Consider the following 10,019-nt stretch of genomic DNA (forward strand, 5'->3'; position numbering starts at 1 on the left):
CATAATCTTGCATCATAATATGTTCTGTAAATCTCTGGTTTGTAGAAGGGAATCATCCGCCTATTATATGAGAAAAATGCTGCGAGTTAGCCGTTAGATAGGATACTGATGAATGGAAGCATTTTGCAGTCATGGCAAAAATTGTAACATGTATGTGATGGCTAAGCAATATGAACTAAACAAACTCAATAAGTGCGTTTTTTTCCGACCTCGTCACTTGTACGCAACAGTCAAGTGGCCTCAAAGGCATCTACTCTACTGCACATCTCACTAAGCTTGCAGGTATAATTAAATATGCTCCAAAAGAGTAGTAGTCGACATGATGAATCTAAAAGGGTTACACATGGCTCAGGCTAACTTTCAAAAGAGTAGAGTAGGACTAGATGACCCTAGGAAGTGGAACCATATCACCACTAGTGTCTGTCTACTGACTACATACTGTCTAGTGCTGATGTATGTTGTATTAACTTTTTTTTCAATGTTCCAAGTGAACAACACTTAAAATAGGGGGAGGTTTCCAGGCATTTAAAAATTTGTGATGTTTTTTTATAGGCACACTACCATCCACCAGTGCCGTCGGGGCCAGCAATGCGGCCATTCCGGAGGGGGCAGGCGAAGTGGCGGCACCTGCAGACGAGACAGGGGGGGATGCAGCAGCAGTGGCCGGCGGCGGTAAGTTATATTCATTAATTCTTGACATTACTACTAGATGGAAGTCTGTTCACTATTTCACTGTACTGTGCGACTTATTATTATACAACGGTTGAAGAAGACACCCTTTACTTAGCATTAGCAGCGTGATTAGAGTAACCAATGGCCTCTTCGATTTGACTCCAAAATCAGCTGTGTGAAGGTTTTATGGAGAAGACAAACTCAGATCAGATTACCTTGATGGATGTGTTGAACAAAGAGGGAAAGAACTAAGGGTGGAAGGACGGGCGAGATAAATAATATGACTGACTGGCAGAGAAGGATATGTTGTTGGAAGCATGTATAGGTGGCTGATAGTAATCAGATCAGATGCAAGGGTTGTTGAAGGATGGGTGGAAGGTGAAAGAATGCCTGCCTGGGTGGGCGATAAAGTATGGGTGGATAGTGCTAGATAGCAAAAATCAGCGTTGTTTGGTTCAAATTCAAACTCAAAGCCAAGGCAAGCAAGGAAGGAGCGGAAGCATGGGTCGTTGTTGGTGAAACCAACTAAGTATGAGAGATATAAAAAAGAAGGATAAACGTTTACTTGAATGGATGTATTCCTGGATGTACTATAGACAGTATAGCATTGGAAAGTGTCACTGGAGATTCTTACTTTGAATAAAATGTAAAGAAACTGCGCGACAGTAGCAAAGCCTAGGGGAATATAGGTAGTATTAACAGAATACAGTACACTTGCAGTAGTTTGCAAGCACGTCATATATATTTATATATATATACATTATCAAGCGGAAGCCCCTTCCTCCCACTCTGGGGACCACTCCCTACCTATTATTATTAATGTATTTTCGAATTGTGGCAGCCAGCCTGCAAAGGGTGGCCTATCTGTTGTTTATGGTTATTGGTTACAAAATCAATGAAAGCAAAGTACCCTCTGCAGTAGCGGTTGGTGGTGTGAGTGTTTGCGGGCGGTGACATGGGGAGGGGACGGGTGGGTGGCACTGGCGAGTAAACTGTGTATTACGGCCAAATACAGGTAATCAACATAAAAATAAATAACATTATTTTCAATATGCGCGCTGCACCGCCGAATGCGATGCAGTGCGTGCAAAATTTCTTTTTTTTTTAATGTATTGTTTAATTACCTGTGATTGTCCTTAATCCATAGTTTACTATCCCCACCCTGCACCTTCCCACGTCACCGACTCACCGCCCGGCAGCACTCCCACCACTGACCACTACTGGCCTGATGTCGTATCGTATTAGCATCTATAATATGAATTTAAGCAATGATCATTGGATCAGATAAATAATCAGCCTTTTTGTAGTACCCATGGCAGGGTGTAAGTGAAATTGTGCATGCCATTTACCCCCATGTAACAGAGTATGGCCAGTGCCAACGGCCGTAAGGCGTCATACAAAAATATGAGCTTCCCCACCTGCAGACAGTAGTAGTAAATAAAACTAACGTGATTCTGCATCATGTGGCTCATATCTGTTTCTCTTGGGTGCAAGCTTAGCTGACTGAGCTGGCATGCCGGCTACAACAAGGTTATGTAATTGGGCTAAACTACAGATAACAACAACACGACTGGTGTACCGGAGTACATAGTACGATTATATTTATAATGTCGGAAACTCCCACAAATGTTAGAGTCCAAGGAAGTAGGGGTAGAGATACTTACCACCAAATCACAAATGTTATGAACTGTGCTTGCTAGTGATACTGTGACACTATGTGTTGAATGATTTCAGTGTTAAGAGTATTGGCTACAACATGTTCTTTTTCTTTCTTGATTCTAGATACTCCTTCCACACCAACAAAACTATATCGGAAGGAGTTGGCCGCTAGGGCCCGGCGCCGGAAACTGGAGGCCATCTGTGAACATTATTGCCGGCTGGTGGCTCAGGTGGAGGAGGAGGAGGAGGCGGCTGCAGCTGCAGCCTCCTCCAATGCCCCGGGCCCCAGTCAGGCCCTGCCTCCACTTTCACGGCGCCGTGGTCCGGCAGCCGGCCGCCGGCGACCATCTATTTCAAGCACTCCTGCCCCCCACCCTGCATGTAACTGCAGAGCATTTCGCCGCCAGCTGCTCTGCCGGGTGGCCCTCTTGGAGGAGAACCTGGAGGAGCGGGTAAAGATCCTGGTGGATAAACACCTCAAGGCCCGCCGACGATAGAGGACCTCGTCATTTGCCCCTTTTTTAATTCCTTTTGTTGGTGGGTGGGTTTGTGGGCGTTGGGGATTTTTCTGGACATTTGGGACTCGCAACTTTCGTTTGGACATTGGTCGGGGTTAGGGAGGGGGGTGGGTTAGGTCAGAGTGGGATAGTTTATTTTTGTTAGGGGTATTAAATATATACTATTATTTACTTATACGATGTTAATGTTTTGTGGTGGGTTACAGTTCTCCGAATTCAATCTAAGTTTCATGGTTGTTTACTTTGTTTCCGTGCTGCTGCATGCCCACAGCCAGTGTTTGATTTAAAAGATCTGCCAATTTTGTAACACACATACCGATAGATGCAGTACCCCTCACTGAGTTATTTTAATTGTCATAATAGTACTGTCAGTCTCTCCTCCTAGTCCATACCTCCCACAAAACTTATCTTACCTGCAATTGATGATGAAGTTCGGCACACTGATGGCTGCATGGTTGGTTTCCCAAATTAACGGACAAGATGCCATTATTGTGGTGGTAGTAGTAGACACTGGCAATAGCATTTGAAAAAAGAAAGAGAAAGCCACTTGACTGAGAGACTGTGGGAGGAGTAGTAGAACAGAACACAAAGTAAACTACAGCATGGGTGGGCTAGCAGAAGAAGATCCTTGCACAGCCTCAGTTCAATTAGTGTTGCTTTCACCACCCCAGCAAGCGTGTGATCAATTGGTGTACATAATGTAGTCATCACATCACATCTCAATATAAATCACACAGCCCGGGGTAAGAGGGTTAGGGATTGATTAATGGATGGGAAGTTGGGTTTTGGGAAAGGTTTGAGAAAGAAAAACAGAAAGTATGCATGGACACAACAAAAGTAAAACACAATCTTGTAAGACGACCATGATCCATTATCAAAGAAATCAAAATATAAAGTGAGAAAAAGCAAATGCATGCATGCTGAGGAAGAAAACTTGATGGTAATGATAACGAGTTGTACTTACTATACCTATTACCCAATGAGACAGTACAGTCAGGGAAGAAATTGAAATTTGCCTTGCCTGTCTGCAGCCCTCAGAGCTCAGACCGAACCCAATTACATGCTGTACCGGGCTTACTTTTATTTTTCAAGCAAGCAAAGGAAATTAAAAAATAGTTGTAGGGATCAATTACCAAACAAATCACAAGACACAGTCGTAATGATTGAAGAGAAAAAAGCAATCAAATAAATTTAAAGACAAATGATGAATGATACTAAAGTTACTGTATTATCGTGTTCCTAATGTGGAGTTGCATCATTATCGTTATTCCTCTTGGTCCTCCCTTCCATGTACACTCCGCACATCAATCTTGGGTACCACTGCCTGCCTGATGCGGATTGGTAAGGTAAGTGTGAGTCGTTTCTCCCACTATAGCACAGGTTAAAGGCCGGCCTGTAAGTGTAGATGGAAAAACAAACGGGGTATTGAAAAATTACTGCATTTAAAACAATAAACTCAATTACAGTGGAGTGCAAGACGAGAAGACAACACTCTGGAGAGAACACTTTCAGACTGAGGCAGCTTGGATAGGATACATAAGTGTCTACTCTACAGCATTAAGGTACAACAACAATGGGACAGTACTCAGGAGCCAGCACAGCCACAGAACAGGAGAACCACGGCACAGGCCAGGCACCCTACCCCTTACTTACATTTTGAGCGAGACAGAGAAATGTCATATGCACTGCAGCAACCAAGCATTTTCCAAATGAAGTGACTAAATCAATGCCCCACTGTCCCTCATACCACTACACTGTACTCCAGTCCACACCACTACACGGACATCTAGCCTAGGTCTGTGCTGTGGTTCTTGTTCAAACTGTTTACCTTTTAAGTCAGCCCATGAAACGCAGTTATTCCATCAATTTTCTCCGATCCAACTGACTGTGTGCAGAGATAGTATGCTCAGAAGCATCATGATGATGACCGTGTGGTACGTCTTCTCCAACACCAACTCAGTCTGTAGTGACTGATTAAGTTTAGAATATATTCCATATTACTAAATTGCAACGGATATTGGCCAGCACCTGCAATGGTAGGAGTACAATGTGGCTATTATTAAACAACAAGGAAACATTAACTGTCACCACACCAGAGTCACTTTTACTTTGTCTATAAACTAGTATAGTTCTACTTCATGCACAATTATTCGCAGTCAGCCAGCATCCAATGCAATGCATGCCACCATCATTCACAATAATCACTCATTACCTGTCTTGGAGTTCTCCTTGGTTGTCTGATCTGATGCCTGTCTAGCCTTCTGCCAGTCAGTGATGAGTTTCTTTCGGCTTGGAAACAAAATGGTATATAGCTGGAGTCACGTTTCACTTCTTATGGAGGGACTGTTAGAGGCAACATGTATTGTACTATTCTCCATCTCCATCCAATGTCTGGCTTGCTTGAAATGTACTTAGGGAGAGTAAGGAAGATGGAGCAGGATCCTGAGGAGTGGAGTGGACAGTTATGCACAGACGTGCAACTCCAATAGGGAAATAAAAAGAGGAGACTGTTGATGGATTTGTTGTGATTAGATTTTGAACCAGAAAAACAGATACACACAGTCACACACAAATAATGGAAGGGAGAACAATTTGAAAGCCTAGTTGTCAGGGAAGAGGAGCTCGTCCTCAAACTCTGGTGGTTCAGACAGAAGTACGTCTAACAGCCCATTACTTATCTCATCGAAGTAGCTCTCCTCTTCCTGCTGTGATTCACGTATTTTGTACTCCGGTGGTATAAAGTGTTGATTCATTTTGATCATGCTTAACCTCTCAACGCTTTTGGGCGAGAGACTGGTCCTTTTGACAGTAACAATGGCACCAGCAGCACTGAAAACACGCTCTGAAGAGACACGTGCAACAGGGCAAGCCACATACTTTATCGCCAGCCTGCTGAGCACTGGCCATTGGCTTCTTTTCCCATACCAATACACCAATGGGCTTTGCTCCATGAAGACCTCTGCTGTGTCATCTAGATAGGCCTGAACCATCCGCTCAATGTTCAGGGGTGCTCCGATTTCCTGGGCCTCTTTTGCCTTTGCATCAGTCATGGACGTACAATACCCTTTCCATAGAAACCAATCACCTGCCGTTTTTTTTAATGTGCCTGATGATCCTTTTGGTGCTGTTGATGTTATTGCTGGCAGTGTTGTTGACTGCTGGGAGGCAAACGCACTGCTCTTGGCCTCTGAAGTAGAACTTGGCTCTGGGTGCCCTGCAGTACTTTTTATGCCCTGGGGGGGCGGCCCTCTAATTAAGATCCTTTCGTTTTCAAACTCAGTGGCTTCCTCAGCTATCAAAGTTTTGTACTGGGCAACATTTACTTCTGAAAAAGGAATTACTTCATTACTGCGCAGCAATAATTTGTAACATGGATCCAAAATTGAGGCAGTAATGTAATGTGGATGTGACACAATGTTATTTTGAATCCTTGTATTGAGAGATAAGCGAGCGGATAAGGTGTCTGCCAAATGATATGCATCTACTTTGTCATCCAGACCTGCATACATTTCTGACACCTCCTTCAGCTCTTGCTCTAGCATGTACAACAATGGGATAGCTTGGCCCATAGTACAGTCCTCCCTGCTCACTTCACGCGTGAAGACCTCAAAAGGAAGTAGCATCTCTGTCAGGCATTTGACGAGGTCCCATTGGGCCATCTCAACTCTCATGCCTTTCACAGTAGAATCCCCTGACCTTTTCATGACATAAGCATTAAGTGGTATGTACTGCTCAAACAGACGCTCAAGCATGTAATACGTTGAGTTCCAACGTGTTGGCACCTCCTGGATGAGTGCTTTGACTGGCATTTTATGCTCACGCTGAATGACCCTCAGCTGCTTCCGGGCTTTAAAAGAATGGTTGAAATGTGTGCATATTCTTCTGCAGGTGGTCAGTAAGCTGCTGACTTTGCTTTCATTTTTCAGAAAGTCTTGAACAACAATGTTAATGCAGTGTGCCAAACATGGCACCCTGAAATAGCCACCATCTTTCATGGCCCTAACTACATTACTGCCATTGTCCGTGGCAACAAAACCAATGGTAAGCCCTCTTGGTCGCAGCCACTCAAACACCTTGCTGTTAAACTCATCCAAAATGTTTGCAGAATGAGATTTCTCCATAGCAAACATGGCTACAGTTGCATGTTTAAAAATCTCAGCGGTGTCAATAACACCGTCAGATATCTTATCTTTAGCACCCGAAAAAGAGACCCAGTGTGCAGTGATGCACATGTAATCAGTGGCTTGGCAACTGGTCCACATGTCAGGTGTATACTCTGAACAGCACTCTTTAAGGCTTTTCCAAGCAATTCCAGCACGTCGTGATGTAGTGCTGGAACAGCAACTCTTGCGAAATAGTAGAGGCTGGGAACTTTCCATTTTGGGCAGATGGTGGTCACAAACTCAAGAAAACCCACCCCTTCAACAAAAGAAAAAGGGAGAAGGTCCAGTGCTAACATTTTTGTAGGTTTTCAATTGTACAAACGTGCTATTGGGTGGTTGCGTTCGTACTGCCCCTCCGGCCTACTAAATATGCTAAGAATGGTAGGCTGCATGGTATTCCTTCCTGTGGTCAACGTCGCACTTTTTGGGACAGCAGTACTCCTTGGTGTCTCAGGCTGACTCTTACTCTTTTGCCAATGAGATGTGGCTGAGGATGTGGGCGTTACCACTGCAGTGCTGGGGACAGGGCTACTTTGTGTACCACTACCACAGAGAATGTCTCCCTCTTCTTCCTGTTCCACCGGGAGCGGACTTTCTACTCGTTTATGCCCAACAGCAATGGTTCCAGTTTTGAAGCGACTAAGGTTCTCCTCCCACTGGATTGCGTGGTGTTTTTTCAGATGGGTAATTTGGCCTCCGGTACCATAGTTTGTACCAAGCTTACACGACTAACAGAGGTATGACAAACGGAGCATATAGCAATGTTCTCCTCCTTTCCGCTAACCGTAAAGAAGTCCCACAATGGGGAACTTAACTTTTGTCTCCTGCTGGAGGTGCCACTCCCACTTCCAATGCCGGATGAACTGGAGGGTGTGTGTTGAATTTGACTCTGTGCAGGACTACTCCCTACTTCTGCTGAGGTGGTGCTTGTGCTGGATGTAGGACGCTGCCGGCCCTTTGCTAATGTAAATATGGAAGCTGGAGGTCGTGTTGGTGTTACCTGTGTTAGAGGTATGCGTGCTACATCCCTCGCAGCCATTTTGGATAGTGTAAAAATGTTGGTCTCCATCTCCTCAGGCCCGGGAGTAATGTTTGTGATGACTGGCTCATCATCATCATCATCATCCTGCTCTTCTACATCAACATCCATAAGTGTAAGGCTTTCTGGAACCTTCCTTTTCCCATGCCTGCTCTTGTGATGTGTTTCCCTCTCAGACTCAGTTTGTGGCTTCCAAGTGGCATCTAGATCATCAGAAGGGGGGCTTGGTGAAGAACTTGATGTACTAACCGTCCTTTTCCTTGCTGGGGATTTGGATGCCAATGGAAATTCTAAAGGAGTGGCTTCCTCTTCTTCCTCTGCATGAGGCTCAATTTCCTGAACTGCCCCTACTTCGGGAGGAACAACAGCTACTATTGCGGGCGGTGGCTGCGGCTGTTGACCACTTATCTGCTGTGTTGATGATGTTCCCTCCTGCGTTGATTGTGTACTACTTTGAGATAGCGGTAAGTTTAGTTCAGGCTCAGCATCCCTGCTTTCCACCATAAGGCTGGCTACCTCTTCCACACTCATCTGCTTGGGCCTGGGTTGGTGGGTTGGGCCCACTGATGTGGAGGTGCTGCCCCCAGCTTGGCCCCCCGACACCGCTGCTGCAGGCGTCATTTTTGGTGTACCAAAAAAGGTTTTGGGAGGCACACCAGACTTAAGTAACACTTCCTTCTTCTTCTGTTCCTTCTTCTCCATGGCAACTTTCTTGGTACCGGAGGACCTGCTACCTGCTTTCTTTGGGGGCATCTTCAACAGATGTCAAAACAGCACTCAGTTGCACAAGTTGCAAAGATGCCTGGTCAGGTCACTCACACGTCACGTTGTGTACAGCAGCAGGACGTCGGTCTGGCACCACAACAGTGGATGATGATGACACACCTCCTCTGTCTTTTGTGCACCTAAAAGCAAAAAAGCCAGAAGAACATCAGTCAAAAGATCCATAATATAATATATAAATTATTAGTGTCTGGTGGGTGGTCATCACAATTATTAAACTAGGCCACAAGCTTGGAGGCCTATGCAAAAAGCACAATGCCTGCCTTCCTAAAATGGCCGCCACACACATGCACAGGCCACCCACCACAAATAACCAAAAAGTGATTACAAAGGACAGGAACAGGAAGTTTTAGTGTCCGTGGAACTTACTTCCTCTCATAAAAATATTTTGAAAAAAATAAAAGCTTCTCCGTGCTCCAAACGTACAGCTCAATGAAAACCTGAGGAGTTTTTTTAGCAGAAATGCACAAACAAGCGTTTTCGAGAAGGATCTATGTTGCTCGCGAGATATTGTTTGCCAGATTGCAAAAGCTGCGTGTTCAGGATCGCGAACTGTACAAAAAGGCTTTATCGCGTGTGCGAAAACGCATATTGCGAGCGCGAAAATGACAAAAACTGTAAGTCCGCGTTGTCGCGCTGTGCAGAGTTACCAAAAGTACGCGAGCTGGATCCCTAGGCTTACATACTGGCTAAAAAGCCCTATTTATTTAACACACACCCAAAAAATGCTATTCCACCCCAAAAAACACCTTTTGCAATAAAATCCAAAGCCATCCATGGTGTAAAAGAAAATCAACAGACAACACAAACTGTAAATTTAAATAACGCACCAAAGATTTGAGGCTCACTACCTCCGGGCCTACTGGCAGACTAGGCCACAAGCTTGGAACAGAATGTCAAAAGCAAGCACACTGCTTTGATGGCTCCACAAAATGGCCGCCACACACCCACAACAACAAGAAATGGAAGACAGTCAATGTACACCTATGGCAAAAGCACAATGCCTGCCTTCCTAAAATGGCCGCCACACACATGCACAGGCCACCCACCACAAATAACCAAAAAGTGATTACAAAGGACAGGAACAGGAAGTTTTAGTGTCTGTGGAACTTACTTCCTCTCATAAAAATATTTTGAAAAAAATAAAAGCTTCTCCGTGCTCCAAACCTACAGCTCAAGGACAAC

This window comes from Triturus cristatus, chromosome 3_2, assembly GCF_964204655.1.
Source record: "Triturus cristatus chromosome 3_2, aTriCri1.1, whole genome shotgun sequence".
Taxonomy (NCBI): domain Eukaryota; kingdom Metazoa; phylum Chordata; class Amphibia; order Caudata; family Salamandridae; genus Triturus; species Triturus cristatus.